The sequence below is a fragment of the Anabrus simplex genome, chromosome 3, assembly GCF_040414725.1.
Source record: "Anabrus simplex isolate iqAnaSimp1 chromosome 3, ASM4041472v1, whole genome shotgun sequence".
NCBI lineage: Eukaryota > Metazoa > Arthropoda > Insecta > Orthoptera > Tettigoniidae > Anabrus > Anabrus simplex.
Genome location: NC_090267.1, coordinates 39,037,661 through 39,055,992, shown reverse-complemented (window position 1 = coordinate 39,055,992; position 18,332 = coordinate 39,037,661). Strand labels below are relative to the sequence as shown.

General features: G+C 38.6%; 1 long non-coding RNA gene across 1 annotated transcript in view; it reads left to right on the top strand.

Annotated features, from left to right (window-relative positions):
- The first annotated feature begins 4,366 nt into the window (after positions 1-4,366).
- Positions 4,367-18,332, top strand: part of LOC137498880 (uncharacterized) — a 49,453-nt gene continuing 35,487 nt past the window's right edge. The window contains exons 1-2 of the long non-coding RNA XR_011017901.1: positions 4,367-4,390; positions 10,895-11,147. This is a non-coding gene — a long non-coding RNA (uncharacterized lncRNA). The remainder of the gene's footprint in view (positions 4,391-10,894; positions 11,148-18,332) is intronic.

The window sequence follows — 18,332 nt, the reverse complement described above, 5'->3', positions numbered from 1 at the left end:
TATCGCGATTGACATGTCTAAAGCATTTGATAGGGTGGACCATGGGAGACTACTGGCAAAAATGAGTGCAATTGGACTAGACAAAAGAGTGACTGAATGGGTTGCTATATTTCTAGAAAATAGATCTCAGAGAGTTAGAGTAGGTGAAGCTTTGTCTGACCCTGTAATAGTTGAGAGGGGAGTTCCTCAGGGCAGTGTTATCGGACCTTTATGTTTTCTTATATATATAAATGATATGAGTAAAGGATTGGAATCGGAGGTAAGGCTTTTTGCGGATGATGTTATTCTCTATAGAGTGATAAATAAGTTACAAGATTGTGAGCAACTGCAACGTGACCTCGAAAATATTGTGAGATGGACAGCAGGCAATGGTATGTTGATAAACGGGACTAAAAGTCAGGTTGTGAGTTTTACAAATAGGAAAAGTCCTCTCAGTTTTAATTACTGCGTTGATGGGGTGAAAGTTCCTTTTGGCGATCATTGTAAGTATCTAGGTGTTAATATAAGGAAAGATCTTCACTGGGGTAATCACATAAATGGGATTGTAAATAAAGGGTACCGATCTCTGCACATGGTTATGAGGGTGTTTAGGGGTTGTAGTAAGGATGTAAAGGAGAGTGCATATAAGTCTCTGGTAAGACCCCAACTAGAGTATGGTTCCAGTGTATGGGACCCTCACCAGGATTACCTGATTCAAGAACTGGAAAAAATCCAAAGAAAAGCAGCTCGATTTGTTCTGGGTGATTTCCGACAAAAGAGTAGCGTTACAAAAATTTTGCAATGTTTGGGTTGGGAAGAATTGAGAGAAAGAAGAAGAGCTGCTCGACTAAGTGGTATGTTCCGAGCTGTCAGCGGAGAGATGGCATGGAATGACATTAGTAGACGAATAGGTTTGAATGGCGTCTATAAAAGTAGGAAAGATCACAATATGAAGATAAAGTTGGAATTCAAGAGGACAAACTGGGGCAAATATTCATTTATAGGAAGGGGAGTTAGGGATTGGAATAACTTACCAAGGGAGATGTTCAATAAATATCCAATTTCTTTGAAATCATTTCGGAAAAGGCTAGGAAAGCAACAGATAGGGAATCTGCCACCTGGGCGACTGCCCTAAATGCAGATCAGTATTGATTGATTGATTGATTGATTTGTGCAATAAATAGAATCGTGTGTAGATAATATGCTGGTTGTGCAATATATTGTGCAAAAGCGCTCATAGACGTACAATATGCGTGGCAATATATAAACTTAGTCATTCCATGTCGGTGTTTTGTTTGGTGAACACTCTTTTCTGTATCACGAAGCCTCTTCACTTCCTTCCGGAATTTTGTACGCAGAGAACTGATTTTTTAAAATAACTTCTTGCTTGTCGGCGTTCGGGTGTTTTTCGCGATATTTCTCGATAAGTACCTCGTTCTTTTCACCTTTTTTAACGCGATTATTGTAATCTTTGCTCTTAATGTTCCATAGAGCCGGAAGGCTTCGATAAGCTCCAAAATAAACTTTTTCTCCTCCTGTTTGTCTGCCATCACAATACGTTCTCCGCCACTTGTTGACACCAACTGGCGGGAGGACGCGATATTGCACAATATTGCCAACACACAGCACAGTATTTTGCGATTTGCGCAATATATTTCAAACTTTTTTTGATTTCGTACAATATATTGCACAACCCTTTAATATTAAACACACACTATCAATTATATTGCACAGACCCCGATATTGCGCAATAATATTGCACGTATATGGGCCCCTTAAGGTTTGAGCGAACGAGAGGGTTAACGTCGCACTAACCATGCAGGTGGTAGGTGACGTAAGGGTGGGAAGGAGTTACGAGTGGAACGTCGTGGTCGTGGCCTGATATTTGCCTGGACTGAAAACAGGAAATCGCTCTATGGTGTAGTGATTAGCTGCCACTTCCGGAGGTCCGAAATTTGAAAAGTGGTACAAGAGCTGGAACTCAGCCTCAGGAAGTCAAATGAGTAAAGGGGGTTCGATTCCCACCTCAGCCATCCTCGAAATTGTTTTCCATGGTTTCTCATTTCTCCCCCAGGGAAATGTCGGAATGGTACCTAACTTACGGCCACGGTCGCTTCCTTCCCTCTTCCTTGCCTATCCCGTCCAATCTTCCCATTCCCCACAAGTCCCCTGTTAAGCATAGCAGGTGAGGTCACTTGGGAGAGGTACTGGTCCTCCTCTCCAGTTATACCCCCGACCAAATGTCTCACGCTCCAGGACACTGACCTTGAGGCGGTAGAGGTGGGATCCTGTGCTGAGTCCGGAGGAGAAACTAAACATGCACGGTAAACTGGCCAACGGGAAATTAAAAAAAAAAAAGGAAAATCACGGAAAACCATCTTCAGGAAGGGTTCGGAACACTTACACAAGAAGAGACACTTACTCCATACCGAGCGACCTTAACAGAGCCACAGATCGGGTTGTCACACTTTCTCGAAATAACGAGGGGCGGTGTACAGTATACATACTAGATATATGAATGCTCTGTTTAAAGGAGTGCCATGTACAAGTTTTAATCATTACAAGTGGCAGTTTGTCATCTTTCTGTCGTGTGTAATGAACTACGAATTCTTATGTAGAATCTTTACAGTTTACATTAAGTGAAATGCATGAATGGCGTCTGTCGTTCCACTGTTTTTAACAAAACTACACTATATAGTTAGATGAGACAGTGACGATGTTTCGTAATCTCGCATCGAGAACACGTTAAAAAATGATCATAGTATGGCACACAAGAGGCGGATTGACCTATAGTTTGTGCAATAACGTATACCATACCGGTACCGGTACCTCCTTTGCCTTTCCAAATTGGAATTGTGATACTGGTCTGCCAGGCCTCGGGTACTTTGTCCTCCCTAATAATCTTGTTGAAGAACTCAGTAAACCATCCTACACCACGTTCTTCAAGAAGATTCCACACTTCTTCCGGGATATCATCTGCATCAGGGACTTTCTTTCCCAGGTTTTATTTTGTTGATGGCAATCGACACTTCTTCCGCAGTGATAGCGGGCACTGGACCGTGAGTAGGATCAGCTGTAGGTAGCATGGCCGGATTAAAGTGGGGGCTAAAGGGGCTGCAGCCCCGGGCCCCGCGTGCCAAGGGGCCCCGGCCCTTGGCCGAACCTAAAATTGTATAAAAGGACTTGCTGCTCCACTTCCGTGCATGTATGTGAATATTTACACTCGCAAATTATCGAACACGCACTCTTCCTTCCTTCCTTCTTATCAGCTGTCCGCGTTAGTATTACTTAACTGTTGGAATCAATTGCCGTCCGGAGACATGAATCCTCGCTACTTACGCACTGTAAATATTGTAAAGGTTATTGTTGACGAAAATTTAAATCTGGCAGCTTGCGAGTACGGGCTGAGGGGGAAGGGGGAAGAGGTCTAGGAAGTGAACGGGAGGGGACAGGGGAAGCACGGTGGAATGCACATGCTATACTAGTATATCTTTGCATCAGGAAGAGAACTTCCAGTTCACCTCTGATTATTGAACCATTCGTAAGTTACAACTGTAATGTTCTTGTAAAATGGATAGAAAATATTCTAGTGGTGGCAAAAAACGTAAGGTCTCTTTTGTATGTCGATTTGATAGTGATGATGAGACAAATGTAAAATATGTTTTGACATTATGAAATATTAACATGAAAAATAGAGAAAAATTGTAGTCTATTTCAACACTTCACTATTCATCAATTTAAGTGGAAGTAGTTCTATAACGACTTCAGTATGCTAGTCTTACGTGATGTTACGAAGAAGGGGCCCCACATTCTTAAATAGCCTAGGGCCCCCAAACACCTTAATCCGGCACTGGTAGGTAGAGATGGATGAGGGAACTCCTTGTTGCATATACTGTAGGCCTATCTTCAAAATACTCCTTCCAGTGACATAGTTCGGTATGCCATGTCCCTTCCGTAGCAGGAACCCATTTTTGTCTTTGATGTTAATAACATTACAGATCTTGTGTGGTTTTGATTACGCCTACTAGACCTCGGATATTTAGGTGCTTAAATGTTTTTTTTAACTACCAAAAATGTACACTCAAGTAGGTTCTGAAATATTTGTAGGCAGCTTCAATTTTACATATTTTAGTAGGCATCAGTTAAAATACGGTACCATGTTTATTTTGCTAAATTGATAATAAGTCGTTAGGGGTAAATATAAAATAAGTTTCATTCACCTCATTTTTACAGACGTCACAGTTGTGAAAAGGGGAAACTCCTGTAAACACTTTTTAAATTAAAGACGACTTGGAACCTGATACTTTCGGCATAGTTCAAATGTATAGTGTACTATTGCACTCGGTTTCAAGACCGTCTCGCTAGGTGCGCTGACAATCAATGTCTTGCGATATCTCGCCAAGTGGTACTGGTACGTACTGTATTCTCTGTAGTGTATTTGCTAATATGTTCTCACTAACAGTTGTTGGTTAGTTATTAATATAATATTACATTTACTGTGCGTGGGTGGCTTTGGGGTGGGAGATAAATAGAGGGAGGGGGTAACAACGCGTGAAGTGCCAAAAATGTTGTTTTTTTTTTTTGCACTGGTACCGGGTACGTGCCGTACGAATTTGTTCTCAAGCCGCCCCTGGGCCTATATGTTCAAAATCCATGACATTTATGCAAAATTTCAACTCGTCGACAAATGATCACGAACTTCTCCTGAAACAAGTTTCCAGATATGTGTTTGTGGCTCTTCTATCGAGGAAATGATGTAGGCCTAACATCAGACGATAGCACGATGGACACGGGACAGTGTCTTCCCAACTCTGCGACATTGACCAGATGACCTTATTTGTTACGTTTCCGGCTATTCTTTGAGCATTCTCGACCTCGGCTGTACAGAGGCTGTCGTAAGTATAAGCTGCCCACATTTAATCGACGACAGTAGTCGCTTAATGGTACGTTAACTGGTAATTATCTGCGACACGTCCTCCATTTTCCAGTGAGTCAGCGCTGGGTATCTCCAACAGCGCTGAGTGTGTGTTAATGATTCAGACTCGCCGAGTAAAGTTTCCTTTGTGTTGTCGCTGCTCCACAGCACCTACTCGGATGACGAAATCCACACATCAAAATATAGCAATAAAAACAGTTACCGGTAGTTGTGTTCTATTACGGTACCGGTATTTCAAGAGCAGCGTCTGCGGCAGTCTAGCACCGCTACTGAAATTAGTGTACAGTACCGGATACGGCACCGATTGGCCTACCTCTCTCAGAGCACTTGAGGTAGAACTGGTAGAATATTGACCTCCATATCTCAAGATCACGGGTTCAAATTCAGCAGTAGTGGTGTTTTTATAAAGGGCGTAAAAAGTCTATAGCCTATGCAATAGGCCTACGTACTGTACGTCGTAGGCCTACGATGTCAACCTGACAAAAAATATTTTAAATACCGGGTACTGGTAACTCAGAAATAGGCCACTCTATCGAGGTCTGATTTTTCTGCTAACTGATGAAATAATATGGAATGCCAAATGGGAACGCAGGCTCAGCTGTCACGCAGTCTAAATTACATCAAATCAAAATTCTGGGAGTATATTATTATTATTATTATTATTATTATTATTATTATTATTATTACATAAGCTTTTCAGAGCTATGACTCCTCACTCTAACTTGAAGCATTGAACTGGCTGAATTGCTGGCATAGTGGCCTTAGTTCAAGGGTCCCAAGTTCGATTCCTGGTTGTGGCAGAGATTTAAACCACATATGGTCAATTCTTATAGCTCGGTGACTGGCTGTTTGTCTTTGTCTTGATACATATCTTCGGTATGATAGCTCAGTGACATTGTTAATGCCTGTGCTGAATTCGGTCGTTCCATGCATGTGAGGTTCTTTAAGTGGCCATGTAAAAACTACAAACTTACTCATTTACCTAATTTGAACATTGTTCTGATTAGGCCCTTTAGCAAGGGCGCCCATGCCCGGAGGAAAGTGGGGCCGTGGACCCCCCCCCCCCCTGTAGCTCTCAGTGAAAGGAAAAAATATGATGTGTTTTTCTTTCAAGAAAATGATTTAGAAGTCAGTATTATGTAGAAGTGGTAGTACCACTCCCACCAACAGGCAGGGGATACCGTGGGTGTTATTCTACCATGATATACAAGTCGCCATTCATCTTCCAAACTATTAAAAATACTATACACCCTCAGGTCTAGGCCCCCTCTCCAAACTGTCATATGGGCGCCCATGCCCTTTAGTGTACCGGTACCTTAAATAAGAAGTTTTCTGAGTCTTCTGTGCAAGTCTGGCTTATTAGATAAATGCTCATCAATTTTGACGTTCTGTTTTACTCCAAGTCTACTAGATGGTAGAGTAAACACAATCTCACTTGGACATCTAGAGTGGAGTTTTTAATGAATTTTGTCACTATACAACAATTGTTTCACCAGAGATCTTTTACATGCCAACATCATACAACATGGAGATTGAATGGACTTTTGTCCACCCTTCCTCTGTCGGGTTTGAACCTGTGATTTTGGGATCCGGAAGCCAACACTCTACCACTGATTCACAGAGGGAGCTTTCTTCTTCCTATAAAAATGTTTTTACCCCCATTTGTCCTCTTGAATTCCAACTTTATATTGTGATCTTTACTATTTTTAAAAGCTCCACTCAGCCTTATTCGTCTAGTAATGTCATTCCATGCCATCTCTCCACTGACAACTGGAAACATACCACTTAGTTGAGAAGCTTGTCTCCTTACTCCCAAATCTTCCCAGCCCAAAATTTGCAACATTTTTGTGACACTATGTATTCTTTTGTCAGAAATCACCCAGAATAAATTGAACTGCTTTTATTTGGATTTTTTCCAGTCCTTGAATCATGAAATTCTGGTGAGGGTCCCATACACTGGAACTATTCTCTGACTGAGGTCTCACGAGTGACATTCCATCTCCTTTACATCCGTACTTCTTCTTCATTTCCTGTTTCCAGTCTTCTGAGTCATGTTGTGAATCAAGGACCTCCACAGTTGTCTATCTCTCCACCACTCCCTTTCTCCCTCCAATATTTCTTTTACTTGTCTCTTCTCTATACTCTCCTTCGCTGTATCCATCCACCTCTTTCTAGGCCTTCCCCGTTGTCTTCTTCATATTATTATCTCTGTAAATACTCGCTTTGGAACTCTATCCTCTTCCATTCTCATTGTGTGTCCATACCATTTCTGCTTACTTGTCTTGCAGTTTAGAGAATCCAATTCTCTCTGTGATTTCTACATTTCTGATCTTACTCCTTTGTGTCTTCCCAATTATTCCCCTAAGGAATTTCATCTTGGCTGCTTGGATTCTGCTTTCATCATGTTTTGTTGTTGTCCCTGAACCTGCTGCGTATGTCAAAATTGGTGTGTACGATTGCAACTGGACTTTTCCAGCAAGGCCTGGAAGTGTATGAAGAAGTTCCATTGAGTACAGAATTTTCTTCCATTTCTCTGGGACGTTCTGGTTCCACATTGGTAAAAACCATTGTCATGTTGGATTCTTTTTCCAATTTCTTTGTTTATTTTCCCATCTTCTGCAAGTATACTCCCAAAATATTTGAAGCTTTTGACAACTTCTAATGGTCTTCCATTTCAATATTCCCTCTTCCTTCTCTATTATCTCTCACCATCACTGCTGTCTTACTCTTCTTCACACTTATTTTTATTCCATATTCCTCTATCTTCTGATTCCATACAGTAAGGGCATTGTCTCCTTACTTCTAATATTTTGTTGTACACTCTTGGATTTCATCCATGACTGTAATGAAGAGAAGATCCTTGATCTATCCTTATATAACACCCAGCTACTTACAGTGATCTTAGCCACATCTGGTTAATTCCTCTGGCTCAAGGACTGGGTGTTTGTGTTTGAATACATACATCTTCATATACAGTAGTTGAATACATCCCTTCATGAAGGGCAGCTGGCTGTAAAATGGGGCTAAGTCCACATTAGTGACACAGCTTGCACGTACAATCCCACCAGGGGTATGAAGAGGAGGAGGGAAAGAAGTACGGGTAATCAATCAATCAATCAATCAATCAATCCTGATCTGCATTTAGGGCAGTCACCCAGGTGGCAGATTCCCTATCTGTTGTTTTCCTAGTCTTTTCTTAAATGATTTAAAAGAAATTGGAAATTTATTCAACATCTCATTGGTAAGTTATTCCAATCCCTAACTCCCCTTCCTATCAATTTTTGGTAATGTGACAAAGTCTCTCAGAGTGCATTGGCACTGCCGGTGGCTCCAGGCAGCCTACGCAGTGGCCTCCACGGTATGCACTAGCCATGCGTCTTGGTGGGTGTGCTAGGTACCAACTGATGAGCTCAACTTAGCACACGGGGGCAAAACGCTGGCAACCAGGAACGTGCAGCGTATAATAGCATGGTTCATCGTGCATTCACGATACCTACAGTATGTGTAAAAAAGACCTCAATAGCGAACTCAACACTATAAGAGCAATCGCCAAATTCAACAGTTACAGCAGATCATTTATAGAACAGATAATAAATTTAGACACTGGCCCAAGACTACTCTCACTAAAGAAAAACCTATAACTAACGTTTCATCTACTTTTACATTCAACGACGGTATCCATCAAATCACCAATGTTTTTCGAAAACATAATGTAAAAATCTTCTTCAGAACTAATAATAGGACCTCAGAAATTATATATAATTCAATATCAGTCAACACCTCTAACAGATTTTCCAAATCTGGAATCTATAGATTCAAGTGTATCGACTGCAGCGTCTCCTACGTGGGACAAACAGAACGCAACTTCATAACCAGATATTCAGAGCACGTCAACGCGGTAAGATATAACAAGTTGTCTGGTATAGGCCAACACATTCACGACTCTAATCATAAGTTTACTGATATAGAACATGATTTTGAAATACTTCAAATAGCAAACAAAGGGCCAATTATGAACATTGTCAAAAATTGTTTTATTCATTGTGATCAATATTTTAACCCTAACTATAATTTAAATTAAATTTCCAAGAAATCTAATATTCTTTATGATCTCTTAATTAAATGGTTAAGAAATATTAGACCATCTAAAACCAATTCGATCTTTCAAACCATACGCAGTACATATCCACATCATTTACCCCCACTACCACATCCTTCCGCTCCACCTTAGCTCCGTGACGGTTGCTCCACCTCTACCCCTCCCCTTTCCTCCCTTCCGCCTCGCCCCTTAACCTTATAATCGCATCCATCAGTCCAGCTCCGTCCGCCGATCACTCAGGCTGCTCAAGGTGAGTTTGTTTCTAGTATTCTCTGGGTTTTTCTAGACTTTTCTTTTTGCTCTTTCCTTCTGATCTTTTGCCTAATTCGACTTCTAATTTCTTCCCCAGGTTCCTCAACCCATATTGAAGTGGGAATTAATTCTTTGGATCTAACCAAGTTCATGTTTACGTTTATTTTCCGGAACCAAACTACAGAACACACATAGTGTCAACTTCATATGACAATAAACCCCACAGCATAATTTAACAGTTTTAGAAAACTAAAGATATATACAAGCTGGATAAACCACCATGGGTATACAACAACGGAGTCATTGTTTTAACAGATTTTCAAATGGAATGCAACTTCATCATCTACCATATTTTATTTTATATTCATCTGTGCAAATGTTATAGTGTGTTTTTAAAGTTGTTTTAAAGTCATATTTCATATTCATCCATGCAGATGTTATAGTGTGTTTAAAGTTGTTTTAAGGTTTTATTGTGTTTGCCCGATTTGACTTTGTGGCTGATGATGGCACATATCATGTGAACGATATGTGATTCTTTCACATTAATAAACATCTTTGTATTGAATAGGAGGTACCCTCTTAATTTTTAAATAGTGTAACCAGGAATGAGTTAGCTGGAAAATTTATAATGTCCAATAACGGACCATTTATATTGGTATAATAAATTTACTCATTCAGGACAAATATTTCAGGTTCCCTATGGGAATCAACATCTATATAATCTGATGGACAAGCAGGCATCAATTTTTGGTAATGAGACAAAGTCTCTCATAGTGCATTGGCACTGCCGGTGGCTTCAAGTAGCCTACGCAGTGGGCTCCACAGTATGCACTAGCCATGCGTATTGGTGGATGTGCTAGGTACTTTTTATTTTGCTAGGGGCTTTACGTCGCACCGACACAGATAGGTCTTATGGCGACAATGGGAGAGGAAAGCCCTAGGAGTGGGGAAGAAGCGGTCGTGGCCTTAATTAAGGTACAGCCCCAGCATTTGCTGGGAAACCACGGAAAACCATCTTCAGGGCTGCCGACAGTGGGATTTGAACCCACTATCTCCTGGATGCATGCTAGGTACTAATTGATGAGCTCAACTTAGTACACGGGGGCGAAATGCTGGCAACCAGAAGTGAGTTAGCTGGAAAATTTATGTCCAATAACAGACCATTTATATTGGTATTATAAATTTAATCATTCAGAACAAATATTTCAGGTTCCCTATGGGAATCAACATCTATATCATCTAATGGCCAAGCAGGCATCAATTTTTGGTAATGAGACAAAGTCTCTCAGAGTGCATTGGCACTGCCGGTGGCTCCAAGTAGCCTACACAGTGGCCTCCACGGTATGCACTAGCCATGCGTCTTGGTGGGTATGCTACGTACCAACTGATCAGCCCAACTTAGCACACGGGGGCGAAACACTGGCAACCAGGAATGAGTTAGCTGGAAAATTTATAATGTCCAATAATGGACCATTTATATTGGTATTATACTTACCACTTAGTCAAGCAGCTCGTCTTCTTTCTCCCAATTCTTCCCAGCCCAAACTTTGCAACATTTTTGTAACGCTACTCTTTTGTTGGAAATCACCCAGAACAAATCAAGCTGCTTTTCTTTGGATTTTTTCCAGGTCTTGAATCAAGTAATCCTGGTGAAGGTCTCATATACTGGAACCATACTCTAGTTGGAGAAGCTTCTGTTTAATGCAAGTTATAAAAATTGAAAGTTTCTTGACAGAATCTGGACAAAAATCGCAACTGGAGGGAGCAACAGACAGATATAATAATCACCATCATTGAAGGAAGTGCTTTGATCTTGGACCCAGCTATCAGATTTGAAGTGAGCTCCAGCTAGCCTGAGGAGATAGACCAGGAAAACCACCTGTGAGCCAACAATAGAATATTTCAAACACTCCTACAGATTTTCTAGAGTTATAGTTCTTGGACTAGTAATCGGTACCAGAAAAATGCCAAAATTTAGTGTGAAACATTTATGAAATATGGGGATTCTTAATAGTATCCTCCTAGATGTATCAATATTAGCGATCAAGGCATTACTTCACATAATTTGTAATCACATTTACAACCTTCTTTAACAACCACTGTTCATTCTTATTTTCAATACTGCTGGTGTGGTATAATTTGCTGTGTTTGGTAACCCATAAACTGGAAAGTTTATTACTTATCAATTTAAAAAGGAAATCCAGTTTTTGATGGCTTGTTATGTGTTCCTAACATGAATCTCTTCATAAACTCCTAAGCTAATGCTTGCAATAAGGTAACCTATTCTTTCAACTCCTCCACAACTCTACAACACAAGTTCCTACAAGTAAAGGGTTAGGATATACCCAGAATATGGGTGAAGGGGTGTGAAAGCCAAAAATATTTGCAAGTTTTTAAGAGTTCATACTTCTTATGGTACCCACTGAGCAGAGTGGCCATGTGTATTAACCACCGCCATCTCAATCCTATATGCTGCCTGCTCTATGCTATGCGATTAACATGCTTCTCAGCGTGAGCTCTTAGTGTCACGAACTTCCGCTAGGGGCGCCAGCTAACGCACCCAACTTATCTCCGTACCCATGCTACTGTGTTCCAGTGCGTTTGCATCAAGCATTTATGTGTGTGTCTCTGGTTGTAAAATGATTGTTGTGTTCCTCTCTGTTTTTAATGTAAAAAACTTCATTTTTAGTCCGTATTGAATCCAGATTTACATTAAGGAGTGAGGGTAATTGTTCCAACCTATTGTAGTATTGAATAGGTGCAAACAATTACCCTCACTCCTTAATGTAAATCCTCTCTGTATATCAAAGCAGGAAATCCAAATTCTTCAAGTGTGAGGTTTCATGTTATCCCCCTAAGTAAAGAACTTTGGGAAAATTGGCTTAACGCTATATCAAGGCAAGGATCAACCAAGGGTAATCCATCCGATTCTTCTCATGTTTGTAACCTGAATTTTAGAGATGGAGATGAAAGATAAAACTAAAAGAAAAATATATTGAAGCCAGAGAGCGTGCCTAGTCGGTCTTCGAATTATCCCCATTATCTTCAAACCAGAAAAATAGCTCCATGAAAGACCAGACAGCGACAAGATATTTCTTCGGAAGAAATCTGTAATGAAACAAGCTCTTCAACCGTAGGAAATACATTGGATGACGAGTAGGAAATTCATTTGAACAATGCTGTAAGTTCAGTCCAAGTCAACTTTCCAACGAGTGTACAGAAAACTCTCAGACCAACAGAGAGTGATCGCCGATTATATGGCTAATTAGGTACGGCTCCTCTGCGACCGTTTTTAAAAATCACAGAAAATCAGACATTAGAAGTTCCGATCAAGAATTCTGAGACTGCGATAACGGCTGATGACTAACCATAATGAAGTTAAGACTACAGAGACAATTTGAAGACAATCCAGAAATTGATCGTCTGAATAAAGTAAAGGAAGCAGCCAAATATAAAGGAAAACGACCGTTTTTAAAAATCAAATCCAAAATTTTCGCAAGACCAAATCCGGGCAGTCAGAACAAATCACGCGGTGCTATGTGGCGTGGGGAATAGTATCCCAAACAGTTACGAATATGGCAGGACTCCTGGTCTAGTGTCAGCTTCATCACAAAGTACTCTGGACAGGTAGCCTAAATGGAAAATGTTGATAGTGTTTGCCGAGATTTCCCAATTAGTGAAGAAAGACTTCGAGCTGAATGTACAGAAAACTCTCAGACCAACAGAGAGTGATTGCCGATTATATGGCTAATTAGGTACGGATCCTCTACGACCGAACCAGTGACAAGTTCATTTGCGTGGTCAACGTTGAAGGTGTATGCGGTACAGATATTGTAAAACCTCCTGCTCTCGTGAATACACTGTTGTGTTTTCTTGTAATATGACTTTCAAAGAAGTTCAGAAATGATTACTGTAATGCCTTTCAGCAAAACAATCCAACTTGCGTGCATTTCTATTCACCAGCAGATAAAATACAATGGTTGAATGATGATTTCATCGACTACATTAAAATAATTCGGTTGGAATCAAAACGTGAAAAACTGAAGTGTCTGACTAATGAGACGGCAGATGCTGTCTCACTAACTGTGAAATTTATAGTGGAATGTGTGTCTTATCTGTTACAAAATTGGTTATTTTATGTCCTTACTAGATTATTTTCTGGAGACGCAATAGAAGCTCTGTTTAGTTGAGTGAGACTGGGTGGTGGATTTAATGACATGACGAATGCACGCACTGCATTATGTGCTATAAAACGTATCCTGAAGACTGGTCATGAACAAAGGGGCAGCGAAATAGTGATAGAAATATTTTTGCGTCCACTGCTGGTAAGTAACAGTAAGAAAAGGACTGAAAAGATGCTCCGTTACTCAGGTCGAGAAAATTCTGAAATTTGTATGCACCATGCACCAGTGGGATGATCCTAATGTATCTACTGTAACTGGTAAGATTTTATATATTTTATGTTTCTATATATTATATATATATTAAGCCAAGTTCAAATGTGAAATGTATGTTTATTTATGTGCATTATCTTCTCACTTAGTAACATGTTAAGGATTATTTTTCATTTTATATTGGTGTTACGAGCAAACTCTCATTTAACCAACATGTGCTCTGGATGCAGTAAGTGCTGCCATTTGCAATGTCGCTGTAAACGCAATTCTCACGGCACAGAGCAGGCAGTATATAGAGATTGAGACAGCGGTGGTATTAACACACTATGACTATGAAGCCAAATTCTGCATTCAGGAGATGAATAGATTTGAACTACACTGTTGGCTGTCCTTAGAATGGTTTTCTGTGGTTTTGCATTTTCACATCCAGGTAAATGCTGGGAAAATTCTTATTCGCAGGCCATATCCGATTCTATCCACCTCCTAACCCAATTTTATTCACCATTATTAATGTCATCATTAGCTCCTCAAGTGAGGTTGGCAACAGGAAGGGCATCTGGGCATAAAAATATGCCATATAATTTCATATCGCCTCATCCCTGACCCCATACCAGGAAAACAGGATTAAGAGACAGACAGACAGACAGACAGACTGACTGACTGACTTTTTTGGAACCCTTGAGGTACTTTTAGTAATCATGTAACCCAAGATGCTGTCATTATTTTCACTTGCTTGCTCCGGGTCCTTATTTTTCCATTCATAAGGGAAAATGTTGTACCACGGAACAATTCTTTTTACCAAGCTAGTTGGCTATGCGGTTTGGACCATGTAGCTGTTAGCTTGTATTTAGGAGATGGTGGATTTGAAATGTTTTTGTCATCATTAACCATCATAATAAATCTTTTAGGAAATACATAAAAACATAGTAGAATATTTTGCTAAAATCGTATACTTTTGTAAACAATATAAGAAGAACTGTTTCTCAGTTGTAGTTGCAAAAATTACAAATCTATCACTTTGATCCAGGTATTTCTTGTTTATTCCATAACTCAGAGTAAATCTTATTGTTGGCTCGGGCACTTCCCTAACACAACAAACAATACTTCATTTTTACAATACAGTAGTTTTTATGTACTTCAACAAACAATTTTCTTTGACATTTTTCTTGCTATTTAATCTTGTTTTTCTCCATGGTTTCCCATTTTCACACCAGAAAAATTCTGGAGCTGTATCTTAATCAAGGCCGAGGTTGATCCTTTACCACTCCTAGCCCTTTCATATCCCGCTGTTGTCATAAGACCTATCTGCATCTGTGTGAGACGTAAAACAAATTGTAATTAAAAAAAAAAGAAAGAAAAAGAAATCTAGTGTTATGGCAGACAGTTTCAGCTTCAGAGTTTTGAAACTATGATGAATGTCTTGACAGAGTAGCTAACTTCACACTGTACTCTTTGCAAGCTTCTCTAATAGTCTGAAGTAGTCTGAAGGAGTCATAACTGCTTCAGGAGCTTTCTTCAAGATATCTGGATCAATCAGAATTCTTTAGACTCTGACTTACTTCTCAGCACGATCCAAAAACACAGGCAAAGAAAGAAAGAAAGAAAGAAAGAAAGAAAGAAAGAAAGAAAGAAAGAAAGAAAGCTTTAGACCACACATTGTGTTAAGTAAAAGCTATTGTCATTGAGGTGTAAAGTGTGTTTCGGTTACATGGTACTTACTAAGACGATGGCACTGGATGTACAAAAGTATAAAACACACAATGTGTCACTGTGTAGAAGCATTATGTCAGTGACAGTCGACATACGACTGCCACTCTCTTGTGAACAGTTCGATTGGGACACGTGCAAACTAAGGCGTTTTTGCCTCTCCTATCCAGTACATTGCAACGTTTTGACTTATGCCATCACTTCTCATACACTTTCTACATTAAGGCAGTTATACTGGAAATAGTTATAAATAAAACCAAGTGAGTGGCTGCACAGTTTGGGTCATGTAGCTGTCGGCTTACATTCAGGAGAGAGTGGGTTCGAGCCCTACTGTTGGCAGCTCTGAAGATGATTTTCTGTGGTTTCACATTTTCACACCAGGCAAATGTTGGTGTTGTATTTTAATCAAGGCCATGGCCAATTCATTTTTGCTTCTAGCCCTTTCCTGTCCCATTGTCACCATTGTTAAAAAAATAAAAAAGCTATTCTATTCAAATCAAAAAACTCAAAACACCAGTCATTAAGTGCTGCAGCAATTCATTTTAGCACTGATAAGGTAATGAAAGATAGAGTAGGATTTTCCAATAAAAGGAGAAAGAGTTCACATCTAAAGTACTAAACTTACGCTTATAAATAAATATATGAAAAGCAATGAGGTGTTACAATTTTAATTATTTTCTAAATTTCTGGTATACATTGATTGATAGATAAATATTTATTGCTGATTCTGTATTACTGTGTAGGTAAGAAAACATATTGTTATGAGCAGATTACATTTACATATGAACACTGAATTCAAAGCATTGGGAGATAAGTACATTTATTCAGTTACCTGAATAAATATATAGCCCTTTAAATTCATCCATCTTAGAACTAGTTCACATCAGAATATCATTGCATTAATAAAAAAATTATTGGTTTCAAACATGCCTATGACACTATTTTAAAATCAGCAGATAATGTTTTGGTATGCCATAGTAATATTTAAAACTAGCTATGAAGTTCTCGATATGGCTTTTAATAATCCTTAAAATAGCAATTACAATCAAACAAACATCCACAAAAGTCTGTTTGTTCAACTGAATTTCTTATCAAATATATAGGTACATAGAACTTCATTTTGTAATCTGAACTCTCACTTTATTTATGCAATCAGATGTAAATATTGTTTGAAATGGAAAAAGAAAACTGTGTGGGGAAGATACACATATTTCTGATTTTATTATGTTTACGGATTGATGAAGGTTGTTCTGGTACATTACGTATAGAAAATATTCAATAGAATGATTTTATTTAGCAGTGGATATAAAATTAAGTTTTTATCCAGTCTTATTTTATTTTTTATTTTTTTCAGAAGAAGATGGATATTCTTCACGTACAAAGAATTTATATGTCTTATAAGATACAAAAATTAAGAGAAGTTGTAGGTATAGCCCATACTTCTTGGAATGATCTTCACCAGTAACACCAAATACATTAAAGACAACACTAAGTATTCTGCCACTTTTAGATCCTAGAAAAATAGTAATATCCCAACAGCTGCACATACTGTTAAGTATTTGTCATAAGTAAGAATACAGTATGCACATGTTAAGTAGAAAACAAACCCTGATGGAAGAGATGTTGATCTTTATAATACAATTATAGTACACAAGCAAGAAGCATGGTAACAACCCAGAAAATGAATGCATATCAGCACTAGATCCATGAATGAATGAATGAATGAATGAACTGGAAGGGTAGATATGATGATGAAGATGATCATAATGATGATGATGATTATGATGATGTAGAAGCAAGGTAGTATTGAGTAAATTACTACAGTAAGAATTGAGAGAAGACCATTTTATATCAAGCATTTGATGTTCTCATAAATCCATCATAATGCTCTTTGCTTGATTTTTTTTTTTTCTGTGTGGAAATATTAACACCATGCCAAAAAAGGAAATCAAAGTAATGAAGAGTATTCCTGTAACAAAGCATTTAACTTTAAATGGTCACTTGATTTTCTGGAATAGGGAGAAAAATTGTGAATTATTGATAACCTAGGTTTAAAATGAAATTGAACTAAAGTGTTAATTTTGAAAATCTTAAAACCCATACATTTGAAGAAATATTAATGTTAATAAAAAAAAATAAAAAAAAAGAAAAAAGGAAAGAGGTATAGGTTCTTCTCACACGTTCTGCATAGGTTCTATGTTGCATAACATCAACATTTATACAGACTCCACTGCAAAAGATGCTTGCTCCCATAGAATTGAACTGAATGGAATTCAGTGGGAGAGGAAATTTCCCTTATCTGTGTTTACTTGGCGGAGAGGAATCAAATACAGTAGAATTGTTTTTAACATTTTTGGTACAGATAAACATATCAATTTGGGGCTCCACTATTTCTATAGAAAGGCTGTGAGTGTATAAATTATCATAAAAACTACTGAACTTGTAAAAATCAAATAAGAGAGCCAAAAGGAACATTATTTGTTTATTTAGGTCTACTTTATGATGAAGTAACATTTAACAAGAAATTTTGTAATACAAGATAAGACTGAATCCATACCCTTTTTTAACAGTAAATAAATTATTCTATTGTAGTGCTTTTCATCATATGGGAATAACCATTTTTCATTTTGATATAAAACAAACAATCCATTAGTCATTCTTAACACATTATGTACTCTCACATCAGAGAAGATTTTTCTTTTCCTTTTTTGCTAGTGGTTTAAAGTCAGACTAACACATTGACAGATTTTGGTAATGTAAGGATGGGAAAGGGCTATGATTGGGAGGGAAGCTGTCATGGCCTTAAATTAAACTATAGCCCCCACATTTTCCTGGTGTGAAAAGGGAGAATTTCTGTGCCTATATTCAAATGTAATAGTAAGTTATAGTACAAGATTATCCTCAATAACACTGAATTAATTCTTTTAATCCCCAGTCTTGTGAATGAAAAAATAAGCACCCAGGA